Source organism: Podarcis vaucheri (assembly GCF_965113315.1).
Source record: "Podarcis vaucheri genome assembly, chromosome: 11".
NCBI classification, from domain to species: Eukaryota; Metazoa; Chordata; class Lepidosauria; order Squamata; family Lacertidae; genus Podarcis; species Podarcis vaucheri.
In genome coordinates, this window is record NC_138749.1 from 25,614,747 (window position 1) to 25,628,257 (window position 13,511).

The following is a 13,511-nucleotide window of genomic DNA, read 5'->3' on the forward strand; positions in this document are numbered from 1 at the left end:
GGCAGAGCACGTTAGATGTTCAGTAGTTGCTTTTAACAACATTTGAGGCTGTGAAATGAGCTATATGAATGTTCATCAAAACTGCAAAAGGAAACCGCCTGTAAGCGCCAGCACAGTTGTAAAACATTTTGTTGAGCCTCTCCAGCATCAGTAATTGTTGTTACTTATTATCCAACAGTATCGTTCCAGACCCAGACTCAGTGAGGGTTTCTTTTCGACCTTTTATAAAATTCCATTGAAAGATCAAACTCTTACATCTCCCACATTAAAAAAGATAAGAAGTAAACTGCAATAAGCAGCTGTGAGTATGCTGTATATTTCATATAACAAGTGATATGTAAAACTGCAGTCTTATTGCAGAGGAAATGCTCTAGTGCACATCTTTCCATTTTAGTCATCTTGTTGCTGCTACATTCTCTTCATATTTGCAATTTAATTATCCTCAAGGCATACATATGAAGCTAAAAGTGACTTTCAGTCATGTCACATATAAATGGCTTTTCCTCTGTAGCTGTTCAGACAGGGGGATGGGTTCTGTTTGACTTTGAGCGATCTACAAGGGGAAGTTAATCTATCAGCTCAATAGAAATGGCTGCTAATTTTAAACGGCCAGCTTCATCTTTCTTCAACAGAAGAGCCCATTTTCCCCCTCCTATAAAATTGTCTCATAATCTAAATGAAGCCATTCCCATGCGTGTTATCAAAAGGTAATAGTTCATGCCTCAAAGTTCTCAAGGGTGCGATTATGATGATAACAACCATACTCTGTATCATGTCTTATCGATTAACTAATAAAATTCAGGAGGGGGAGGACTGAAGACATTTCAGAGGTCACTCTAAACATAAAAGAAGTATATTTACCTTGCTTTACCATCCAAAAACAACCACCTCCCTAACCCTTTTGAAAACATTTTTGTAAAGGTGCAACTAGCATTCCATGTCATGTCTTACTTATAATTAGTACAGTGGTACCTTGGGTTACATACGCCTCAGGTTACATGCACTTCAGGTTACAGTCTCCACTAACCCAGAAATAGTACCCCAGATTACTTTGCTTCAGGATGAGAACAGAAATCGTGCAGTGGCGGCGCGGCGGCAGCAGGAGGCCCCATTAGCTAAAGTAGTGTTTCAGGTTAAGAACAGTTTCAGGTTAAGAACAGACCTCCAGAACGAATTAAGTTCTTAACCCGAGGTACCACTGTACATCATTTTTGTACAACTATACCTGGACCTTGTAGTCCAGCACAGACATCTTCAATCAGATATAAATCAACACCTGCAAAGTATGAACAACAAGTAACCATGGCTGGAACCCTAAATTTGCTCCTGCAGGCAGCAACATATTCTGAGCAGAGTTCTGCTCCTGTAACACTCCCACCAGTGGAATCGGGGCTGGGTGGGAGGGAGGTGATTTTTATGGATTGTCCCTTGCCCTTACAGCCTAATGTGTAACCCTCCCATAAAATCTGCTTCAAATGATTTGAGCATCCTCTGGAGCAGCATAAGAGCTGGTGGGGGTGGGCTGGCAAAAATGGCCTCCTCCTCTGGATCTCAGTCACAAACATGAGTACAGTCATACCTTGGATCCCGAACGCCTTGTGAGTCGAACGTTTTGGCTCCTGAACACAGCAAACCCAGAAGTGAGTGTTCCGGTTTCTGAACGTTCTTTGGAACCTGAACATCCCACACAGCTTCCACGGCTTCTAATTGGCTGCAGGAGCTTCCTGCAGCCAATCGGAAGCTGCACTTTGGTTTCCAAACATTTTGGAAGTCGAACAGATTCTGTTCAACTTCTGAGGTACGACTGTAGATTAAACCCTTCTGCTTGTGGAAGCTTAGGATCCAAGCCAATGTATATATTGCTTCATCAATGACTTATTACACATTTGAATCAGGGTCTTTTGGGGGGCTGAGGTATATAGTAATTTTTATAGTATATATACAACTGTTCTAAATGAAGGTGGCTAATGAGAATATGAAGCAGCCTACCTTCTCAGTTGCTGGGAGTGAGCTCTGTTTCAGCTCTGAGTCCCCACCGCCACCTTTGTTTTTACATATATCATCTCCAAAAGTCAGTTTTTAACAAACATTTGAAAACATTTAACAAGCCAAATGTCCAGGAATTGTTCTGCACAAATTTGCTTGAAGCACTTTAGCAGATCTAGTCTAGTAATGACCCTTTTGGTACATTTTGCACAAAATGAAACCATTTGTGGCAAGGCTGATACTGTGGAGTTCAGCTGTGCTTCACCAGCAATTTAAGGCCGGTCTTGACAGTTTTTCCTGTTGTAAAAAAACAAAGAAAATGGCATTTGCTATGCTAGACTATGAAGTCACTCTTTCTCCAAAAAGTTACTGCAGTTAGCATCAGAATTCAATTTAGATCCTAGATGTAATTCTAAACCATAGTTTGGTATCATGAGCCTGAGCCCTGTGGTCATGTGCTCCCTCCTGCTTTCATCAGCACAAACCATTTAAAAAATATTATTATTATTATTATTACTACTACTACTACCACCTTTGTTGTTGTTGTTGTGTTTATGTGGCACTCCATCACCCAAGTTTTCTGGATCGTTTTCTTAAAAGACCGTAAAATCTAATCTGACATGGCATAAAACCTGCAGAAGAAGATAAAATCAATGCCTCAGAGCTCACTTCAGTACCTGAATTTCACAGATCTTAAAACTCCAAAAACCACAACTTGCCCTTATGTCTGAACTACTACACTATATTTATATTTCTAAAAATGGGGGATCAGCCATGGCATGGCATGTTTCTTCTTTCCAGCAGTCCTAGGCACAACTCAAAACCTGTATAGCACTTAGCACATCTTTGTTTGAATGCCTGCTATCTCCTCCCACATCCCACCTTAAGACTGTGACTAAGGACAGACTCTGTGACTCCAACAACAGACAACTTTCCCCACCAACATTACTCTTGCTCTGTTTACCATCCAGCCTGTAAACCAGCTGTAGTTTTTAAAATTCTACTTTAGTTATGCAAACATTTCCAGATTTTAAACAGTGTGCATATTGAAACTCGACTGTTTTTGAACACTAGAATATAAAAAGGTGCTTTTTCTAAAATATAGTCACCCTTTCTTTTGGCTAGGCTTTCAGGGCCTTCATTGTCCTCCCTATTTCCATAAAGAGGCTGATACCAAGAGGTTCACCGCAGGAATTGCAGTGGGACATAGATAAAGGCACTTTGGACAGTCTTACCTCACTAGGTTCACATGTGAGGAGATGAGTCAAAGTGGACAGGATAGCCTGCATAAAAAATGAGCGGTTAAGCCTCAAGGCACAGGAACAACATGATTTCCGCCCCAGTGCTGTGGAAAGGATGACTTCAATGCACTCACTCCTCTGCTGTCACATTTTTGACATGTTACGGATACTCACGTCAGAGCTGAACAGATGTAATCTTCTGCGTATGCTTCAACTGTTTATATGCCTTCAACAGAAGTGTCTAGGCCCTGAGATCACCAACCTTTTTGGGCCCATGGACACATTTGCAGCCTGGGCAACACACACAGCAACCAAGCCCACACAATTTATTATAGTGGCTACAACAGAATGCTTTTTTCCAGCCTAATTTCAGGGAGGACCCTATGTGTGTCAGAGGAGGTTTGCAGGTGCCATGCTGGCAGTCCCTGTTCCCGCCAGCCAGCTCCTCACCCCAAAACACACTCAGAATGGCTTCATATACACATTGTACATTTAAACACCAACTTGCCCCAAAGAATTCTGGGAGCAGAAATTTGTTGAGGGTGCTGGCAACTGTAGCTCTGTTGGTAAACTACAGTTCCCATGATTCTTTGGGAGAAGCCATGTCATTTAAATGAATGCTGTGTGTGCAGTCAATAGTTTTCTACTCTGTCTATATAACTAAGACAGCTTTGTTCTAACCCTGATATTGATTAGTTTGATGTAATCGCTGGAGGCATTTATTTCTGAGACGGTGTATATACCATAACTTTAAAGCACGTGGCTGCCTTCCAACACAGAATCTGGGGAAATGTAGTTCCCACAGAGCTACAATTCCTAACACCCTCAACAAACTATAGTTCCCAGGATTATTTGTGGCAAGTCATGTGCTTTACATATATGAGATATATGACACGTGCACATCTGGATTGGGATTACAGTGGTACCTCGGGTTACAGACGCTTCAGGTTACAGACATTTCAGGTTACAGACTCCGCTAACCCAGAAATAGTACCTCAGGTTAAGAACTTTGCTTCAGGGTGAGAACAGAAATTGCGCGGCGGTGGCAGCAGCAGCAGGAGGCCCCATTAGCTAAATTGTTACCTCAGGTTAAGAACAGTTTCAGGTTAAGAACGGACCTCCAGAACGAATTAAGTTCTTAACCCGAGATACCACTGTAGAAATTTAAATAAGGTTAATGTTGTTGCATTTGTGGTGGGCTAGAAAAGCTAGTCTCTCCTTGAGTTCACCTTGGCATCAGAATGTGTCCCAGAGTGCTAGAAAAGCATGATGCCATAACTCGACTTGTGGAGAAAATATCACCTTAAATGGCACCTGTGGCAAAATCCCAAGTGACTGAGGCTAGTCTTGGCGCTTGTAAATCACCTCTCAGTATGAATCCCTCAAACGACTCTTTTATTTTTCAGATGTACCTCAAATTTGCCTGTTGAGTTAAATTGTCAAGAATCATCGTTAACTAAACAGGAAAAGCAGCGTCATAAATCACTAGGAAGAAAAACGCACTACAGGCCTGGCGCCTGGGAAACAAGAGCCTAGCAAAACAAAAACACCCTGACATTGTGGGGCATTTGGAGTTGATTTTAGGTTTGCTTATCTGTTTATAACAACCATGAAAATGTTGTTAGTGTTGGAGACAAATAAAAGCGACAAGGGGCAAAACTCATTTCTGAGTTAATGGAGGAGTCAAGGAAGGCTCGCCTCAGGATTTCTTTCGGATTAAATGCCAAATGCTGATCTCAGTGCAGCAGGCGTGACTCCCATTTGAAGTTCATGGCTGCATGGAGTGGCTGCTGAGGAGAGGGGACTTTGCCTCACTTGCGGTCGGTGAAGACTTGAGCACTTGTTCAGATTTTGTTTTTTTTAATTACTTTCTAGCCCTCGCAGTTCCAGACTGCTCGTAATGGTGATCAAAGTATGTCTCAATGGGTCAAACCCAGCAAGCGATTTAAAATAAAACCCTCACATCTACTTGCCCTGTCAGAGGCCTACATTTACTGTTATGCACACAGAAAGCTCACACCATAGGGGTGCTCCACTGATTTCTGCTTATATATTTTATTTAGACCATTTCTATTTCTTTATTTGCAGATATCTTTAACAAAATCCCTCTTTTTCTATTATTTTAAAATATCACTCTAATGCAACTTGAAGAATTTAACAAAAGAAAATGGGGGAGGGGGTGAAATTCTTCCGAGGTACCATTAGGTAATAACATCATTCAGGAGTGCCAACTTGAATAAAATATTGGAGGGGCCCAGGTAAGCCCCACCCAGCATAATCAATCACATGACACAGTTCACATACACCATTGGAATGGCAATGCCCATCAACTTGGGAATATTTTATTGGGGGGGGGGGGTGAAGCCCGTAGGAGTTGGCTCCTATGACATCATTATTATTTGTTTGCCTTTGCAGTTGCCTGTGTAGGGGTTGTAAGACCCATCCACGGTGCCAGTTTAGAAAATTTCTATACTGCTTTACATTTAAAAAAAACCCCTAAGTAATTTACCTCATATCTTAAAACATCACAAATACAATCTTGCAAAATGTCAGAATGCTATCAACACAATAGATATTTACAGTTTCACCCTCCACTGAAAGAAACAGAAATCTGTTCAGGTCATGAGCCTTTTGTATACAATCTCTCTTATCCCACAAGGAATTTTTCATATATGCACAGATGTTTGTTTACATATTTATGATAAGTATTCTGCAAATGGTCAACACAAAGTGCCTTACAGTATAACCCAAACTAGTATAAACACATTTTAAAAGCAAGATCATAAAGACCATCATATATTTAAAATACATTATAATAATAATATTTTATTATTTATACCCCGCACATCTGGCTGAGTTTTCCCAGCCACTCTGGGCGGCTCCCAATCAAGTGTTAAAAACAGTACAGCATTACATATTAAAAACTTCCCTGAACAGGGCTGCCTTAAGATGTCTTCTGAATGTCAGGTAATTATTTATCTCTTTGACATCTGATGGGAGGGCGTTCCACAGGGCGGGCGCCACAACCAAGAAGGCCCTCTGTCTGGTTCCCTGTAGCCTCACTTCTCGCAATGAGGGAACCGCCAGAAGGCCCTCGGCGCTGGATCTCAGTGTCCGGGCTGAACGATGGGGATGGAGACGCTCCTTCAGGTATACAGGACCGAGGCTGTTTAGGGCTTTAAAGGTCAGCACCAACACTTTGAATCGTGCTCGGAAACGTACTGGGAGCCAATGCAGATCTCTCAGAACCGGTGTTATGTGGTCCTGGCGGCCACTCCCAGTCACCAGTCTAGCTGCCGCTTCTGGATTAATTGCAGTTTCTGGGTCACCTTCAAAGGTAGCCCCACGTAGAGCGCGTTGCAGTAGTCCAAGCGTGAGATAACTAGAGCATGCACCACTCTAGCGAGACAGTTCGCGGGCAGGTAGGGTCTTAGCCTGCGTACCAGGTGGAGTTGGTAGACAGCTGCCCTGGAGACAGAGTTTACCAGCGCCTCCATGAACAGCTGTGAGTCCAAAATTACTCCCAGGCTGCGCACCTGGTCCTTCAGGGGCACAGTTAGCCCATTCAAGACCAGGGAATCCCCCACACCCACCCGCTCCCTGTCCCCCAAAAACAGTACTTCTGTCTTGTCAGGATTCAACCTCAATCTGTTAGCCGCCATCCATCCTCCAACCACCTCCAGGCACTCACACAGGACCTTCACGGCCTTCACTGGTTCTGATTTAAAGGAGAGGTAGAGCTGGGTATCATCTGCATACTGATGAACACCCAGTCCAAACCCCCTGATGATCTCTCCCAGCAGCTTCATATAGATATTAAAAAGCATGGGGGAGAGGACGGAACCCTGAGGCACCCCACAAGTGAGGGCCCAGGGGTCTGAACACTCATCCCCCACCACCACTTTCTGGACACGGCCCAGGAGGAAGGAGCGAAACCACTGTTGTATGACAGTGCCCCCAGCTCCCAGCCCCTCTAGATGGTCCAGAAATACTTAATGAAACACATTAAGCTGAAGACACCAACATTTTAGTCCAGGACTTCAGAGATAAAGCAAAGCACAATGACAGTTTCAAAACATCACACCAGAATCAGCAATCTGGAGCAGTCTGGCATATAAAAGTCTTTAAGGCCCTTTTAAAAGCAACTCAAGAGAGGCAAAATATACGTGCAGGTTACATGTCAGTATATCAGGACCCCTGGGTCTTCAGACTGCTAGATGGCATGCAAAACTCAAAATGTTGAGATCATTTTGCTCTCCTATCAAGTCCTGTTGTTATATCACCACTTAAGTTGCACTGGCTGTATCTACACAGATATAAAAAACACTATTAAAAATGCTATGGGGGGAAAAGCTCCCAAGGCAATCTGCCATTGACTTTGGATTCTGCTCTACAGCACCATCTGGTGTCACATTTTTATAATGCATTTTAACACTATAAATTGACCTGTGTAGCTGAGTCCTTAGGAAGACAGCAAGATATCTAGGCCTGGGCTGATATGTACTAATTTTCTACTCTTGTGACCGAAGGGAACAACTAAATCCTAGCTCATTTTCTGCCTATTGACAAGTAGGACTCCATGTTTATAAGGAAATATCAGTAAAACTACTCTGCAAAACCCAGATGCTTACTGGTGAACTAAATTTATATCAAGCAGAATGGATAGTGTCATTATTAGACAGGTAAGGAAAGCAATGCAGACAAGCACTTAGAAACACAGGGAGGGAGTCAGACCATTGGTCCATCTAGTTCAGTATTGTCCACATTGACAAGCATCAACTCCCCAGATTTCAGACAGGGAGTGTTTTCCAGTCCTACCTGTGCATGTCAGGCAGGGATTGAACTGGGAACTTTCTGGTTGCAAAGCAGAAAGCAGATGGTCTACCACTAAGCTCTTAGACGAGCAAGTCCAGTGAATCTAGTATTTTTCCAGTCAGCACAGATCTCTTTACAGATTGCTAATCACTTGTAAGAGCTTGTTATGAAAATTAGCTGTATGTTTGCCCTTTTGGTTAGCATAAGAATAGCCTATTGTAATTTTAAAAAAGGACGTTGAGGGACAAGCATTGAAGTCTGTTTGCAATGGTATATTCTGATGAGATAAAGTCTTCTATATTTGGAAGCTAATCATTTGATTGGACTCTTGTTTTTTTGCAGCTGTGCGAGGGCTTGTTGGGCACAAAGGCTTAAAAAAAATCCAGAATATACAGAAAATGTTAATGGACATTTCTCCTTTATGTGGATATGAACATAAGAAGAGCCCTGATGGATCAAGCCAAGACCCATCTAGTGCAACATCCTGCTCTCATGGGATGCCTTTTGGAAGGCTACAAGCAGGACCTGAGTGCAACTGAACTCTCCCCACTAGCAGTTGCCAGGAACTGGCATTCAGAAGCTTATCGATTCCAGACTCCAAGTCACATTTTAAGCACAAATGCAAATTACTCCTTTAGTGTTGGCCCCACCACTTTTGTAGTGTTCCCCCCACTTCCTACATTCAATGCAAAAAAGCAGGCAGTGAGGTACAAGTTTTAAAACTAATCACTATAATTACAGGGGAGCAGTCAGATTTCACTGAACTTTGGGAAATGTCATACCAAATAAATTCTCCCTTCCGAGTTCACCTATGGCCGAGCAGCTTAGTCCAATTATCAAACTTTTCTTTGTTTAAAAACAAAAACAGCCCCAACAATTAATTACCACACATAGTTTCGCCTGTACTGGCCATGCAGCAAAGTTGTTTCCTTTCAATTGTCTGCCACTCAGATATTTAGACAGGCTGTCATTGCCTGCCACCCACTGCCCCTGCTGCCTTGCCCCAATTTTTTCAAGCCCTACAGCGTTATTGTTTGATGTGTCTGGTGAGGGAATTAAAGTAGATGAAGACTGAGGATACCACTCCCTTAGGTAATATGTATTCCAATTCCCTCCAGCTATCTTGCTGCCAATCCCATCCTCCTCACCCCAGCCTGACTCCCCTGCACTGGAGACGGTGGAATAATTAAAATGCCTCTCAATTAGGTGTGGCAGAGTTAGAGATGCAGCTGAGATCCTGCAAAGGTGTACATACAAACTAGCTGGCCTGTCAAGATGGAGTTTCCTGTAAACTACACAGATGCAGGTTAACTAGCATGCACAATCCAGCAAAAAGAAGGGTGGGGGAGAGGAGCAATGATGTGCCAGAACAATTATTGGAACCTACTTGAACCCTACAAAAAAATTGAGTGTGAGGGACACTTGATTTTGCTAATCATCTCAAATACATGTTAAAACTGCAGGAGATGGGGAGAGGAATGAGAAATAAAATATTGTGGAAAGGAGAGAAAAAAATAAATATGGAGAGAAGTGTTTTGGATCTAAGGAAGATATGTACAAAAAAAAAACATGGTGGAAAAATGAGTAGTAGAAATGTGGAGGTAGGGGAGAAGATAGATAGCAAGAGAAATGTTTGTATATTAAAAGGAAGCAGCATGGTCAGGTCCTATAGACAGTAGCTTACATGGAAGAAGAAACCTGCTTCCTGCTCTCTTTAGTAACACAGTTACCAGGCCCCAACTTTTAAATTGCCCAAGGCTACTGAGTGCCTGGGGTTTTGCATCCTTTGTAAACAACGGTGAGTGATTATTATGAAGCTATAATAATAATAATAATAATAATAATTTAATAATAATTTATTATTTATACCCTGCCCATCTGGCTGGGTTTCCCCAGCCACTCTGGGTGGCTCCCAACAGAATATTGAAAGCACGGTAAAACATCAAACATTAACAACTTCCCTAAACAGAGCTGCCTTCAGATGTCTTCTAAAAGTCAGATAGTTATTTATTCCTTTGACATCTGACGCCACTGCTGAGAAGGCCCTTGACTGTTGATTAATACACATGTGTGATGGATACACCACAGTCTGAACAGTTCTGTTCATTTATTACACTTTGTTTATGGAAAGGCAAGCCTTAGTTTGCCCCCAGTCTGAATGCTTTCCATTGCTATACCTGTGACAGCATAAAGGTGGAAGCCACAGCAGAAAGCCAGAAACAACAGCAGAGAAACACAGTGGCTTGGATTGTCCCTAGCTGTAATGCTTGCTGCTTTTCTGGGTGGTGACCAGAGAGAAGAGAGACAAGAGAAAATGCACCCAGGTTCAGCAACCAGACTGGCACTTTCTCTTTCGTCAGCAGAATGAGCTCACCCTGTGCTGCTGGCTAAGTGTCCACCCAGTAGCCTACCTGCATTTCTTTATTTACCACAATCAATAAACATCTTGGTAGCAAACGCTGGGATACGTTAAAATGAGGGTAGTCTTCACACAGGCAAAATCAAATGTCCTTTCACTAGCAGATTGGATGGGCCAGGACAAAGGAATTCTTAAGGACAGTGTTTGTGGTTGCAACTCTGTGTCAATAGAAGATGCAACTCGTGTCTATATTTACTCATTGTTAAGATCAGAGAAGGGAAGGTCATCCCCAGCAAAGACTTGTTCTTTTGCTGTCCATTGTAGAGAAGTATACAGTGGTACCTCGGTTTAAGAACAGCCCTGTTTTATGAACTATTCGGTATATGAACTCCGCAAAACCAGAAGTAGTGTCCCGGTTTGCGAACTTTACCTCAGTTTCCGAACGGAAGCCAAACAGTAGAAGGGCACTGGCGGTGGGAGGCCTCATTAGGGAAAGTGTGCCTCGGTTTAAGAATGGCTTTGGTTTAAGACAGGCTTCTGGAACGGATTAAATTTGTAAGAATATCTAAATTTCTTGCTAAGGCTCTACAAATTAGTGCTATTAAAGAGGGAAATTATTTATCCTTTAACAGTTAAGAGCAGAAATGTTGTTGTTGTTTTTGTTGTTGTCATTTTCATATGCATAATGGCTGTCTACTAAAACACAATAAAATGACTTGACTCAGGACAGACAGCATAGGGTGGGGAAATCTGTGGTCCTCCAGGTTTTGCTGAGCTACATCTCCCATCACCCCTGACCATTGTCCCCACTAACTGGGGCTGATGGGAGCTGTAGTTCCATCTAAGGGCACCAACTTAGTGAAGGCTGAATTAAATAACAGATATGAAATAGAAAGTGCCTGGAACTGAGATGAGACAACATGCTCAAGAACTTCATCTATGTAAGGAAGGTGTGACAGAGCTAAGTTTTACTTCCTTTAGAAGCATTCCCACTATAGCTCCAAGATCAAGTTCAATAATCCTATTCTCTCAGCTTAAATCCGCAATGATGGACCCATGACTGAGTATGCATTAAATCGGTCTTTCATTCTCATCCAGGATCAACCCCGAAATTGTATTATTAACTGACATGGGTGTTTAAAAACAGCGCCCTCAAACTTGGAAGTTTCCCAACATTTTCTGCAAGGAGCTTTGATGCTGAAGACAGATAGCACAAAGTGGTTTATGATGCTTTTCCCTTTCCTGGTCTGTCCAACCTCCTCTGCCCCAAACACAGTTGATTGTGGCACTGCCATACACAGCTATGCACCCCTTCAACAACTTAGCTTCTCCCTGCTGGTCCATGAGGCAGACTGAGTCAACCACCTCAAGTGACAGAATTCAAGGGATGCCTCTGTGGGCACCTACACAGGTATGTCCCCTGCCGCAGCTGTGGGGGCTTCCAGGCTCAAACAAGATCTTGCAAGAGCCCCATAAAATCTCGCAGAAGCTTTGTGGGGCTCTCACTAGATTTCATGGGGTTCTTGCGTGTTCTCAGCAGAACCTGGAAACCACAGTCTTATGAAAGCCAGATTTAAGGCAATTGTAACATTCTTTCAAAACCCTTTTTATTTGAATGTGTTTTGATGACATTACAGTTTGCTATTGCTGGGGGAATGCATTCTAAAATCTGCTGCAGCTTGTTTTCATATAGTATTTGCAAACAAGTCTGACAGGTGCAGCACAAAACTCTACTAATGACAGCCTTAAGGTATAACCCTAAGTAACCAGTCAAGGAATCAAGCTGCAGTTTTCTACACATAATTGGGTATGTAGAATGAGTGCTAACATTGAGAAATCAATTACTCAACACAGAAAGTTCCCACAGCATTTGTTTAGTTTCATGACCTGCACAAGACCATGATGCATCAGTAAGAAGCAATCCAGACACCCCAGAAAAGAGAGACAATTTTGCTAAATTCACAGCCATGCCTTGATTTTCAGTATTTCAGTATCCTAACTGAGCCAAACTCACTCCTCTTTCATTGTCTCCACCATTTTTGTGTTGAACTATTTATGGTATTATGAACTACAAAACAAACACATATTTGCTTGTCTAGATGCTTGTAAATTGTTGCACTTATTTACCTCCACCACACGGCATCAGTTATCTTTTTCTGGCTCAATTGCATACTAAACACATGCATGGAATCAGTGCCCTTCTCCTGTCTAACCTATACACCCCTGTGTGGTTTTATATCTTTCATTGTTACTTTCCTGGCCTGCTTTTTTGGTGTACTCCAGTTGGGTTTTCTTAAAAGACTGTATTTCTAAGCATTTCCTGAGAAGGCTGGGTCTGCCCTCTGCTTTCCATACATTTCCAATTTATGGTTGGGCTAGCCAAAATGTTTGAAGCACCTTTCCTTCCCCATATCCTTTGCTTAGTATTATAGCCCTATAACCTGTCCTTATTCTGAAAAAGTATTTGATGTTTTCCTTTTATGGATTCGGGAGTACTCATGGTGAAATCTTAGTTTATGGAGACACTAGTGTCTGATTCTGTTGTTTTTTAATTCAGTATTTAACAATGTTTTTTACTCAGTCATGGCTCACACAAAGGCTATGAACAAAGGCTTTGCCCACTTTAAAGATGCTCCCTTTCTTTGCCTCTTTAAATACTTTACCATCTATTATCTTGTTCAGGATTATTTTGTTGATAGGCATCAGTCTATGTCCATTGCAACAGGGAAATTTTTATATTCTTAAATAAAACATGGTGGGTTCAGTAGGAACCCAAGGATTGATTAATGGGATCAGGGTGGGGGGTGGGGGTAAAATACAGGGCTGGATTACTGACAACCCCAGACAGTGTGACCTATTTTGACAGGCTGACTATGTGTTACCTCTCCTATTTCTGTCTTGCTTATTATTGCAATCTCAACCATTTCTCACTCTCATAAGATTGGCTTCCCTATTGCTTTGCATATGAATTTCTTTAGTCAGTCAGTCATTCAAAGAATCTTCCTGGTTCTTTCATTGCTCTGCCTCATAACCCCAGATTAGTCAACTCTTTGCCTCTTATTCTCCATCTCTGTATTAGTTACTAAGTATATCATCTGCATATACAGTAT

General features: G+C 42.2%; 1 long non-coding RNA gene across 1 annotated transcript in view; it reads right to left on the reverse strand.

The window, feature by feature from the left end:
* Window positions 1-2,505: 2,505 nt before the first annotated feature.
* Window positions 2,506-13,511, reverse strand: part of LOC309514257 — a 47,304-nt gene continuing 36,298 nt past the window's right edge. The window contains exons 2-3 of the long non-coding RNA XR_014211839.1: window positions 3,222-3,269; window positions 2,506-2,618 (exon numbers count right to left, since the gene is read on the reverse strand). This is a non-coding gene — a long non-coding RNA (uncharacterized lncRNA). The remainder of the gene's footprint in view (window positions 2,619-3,221; window positions 3,270-13,511) is intronic.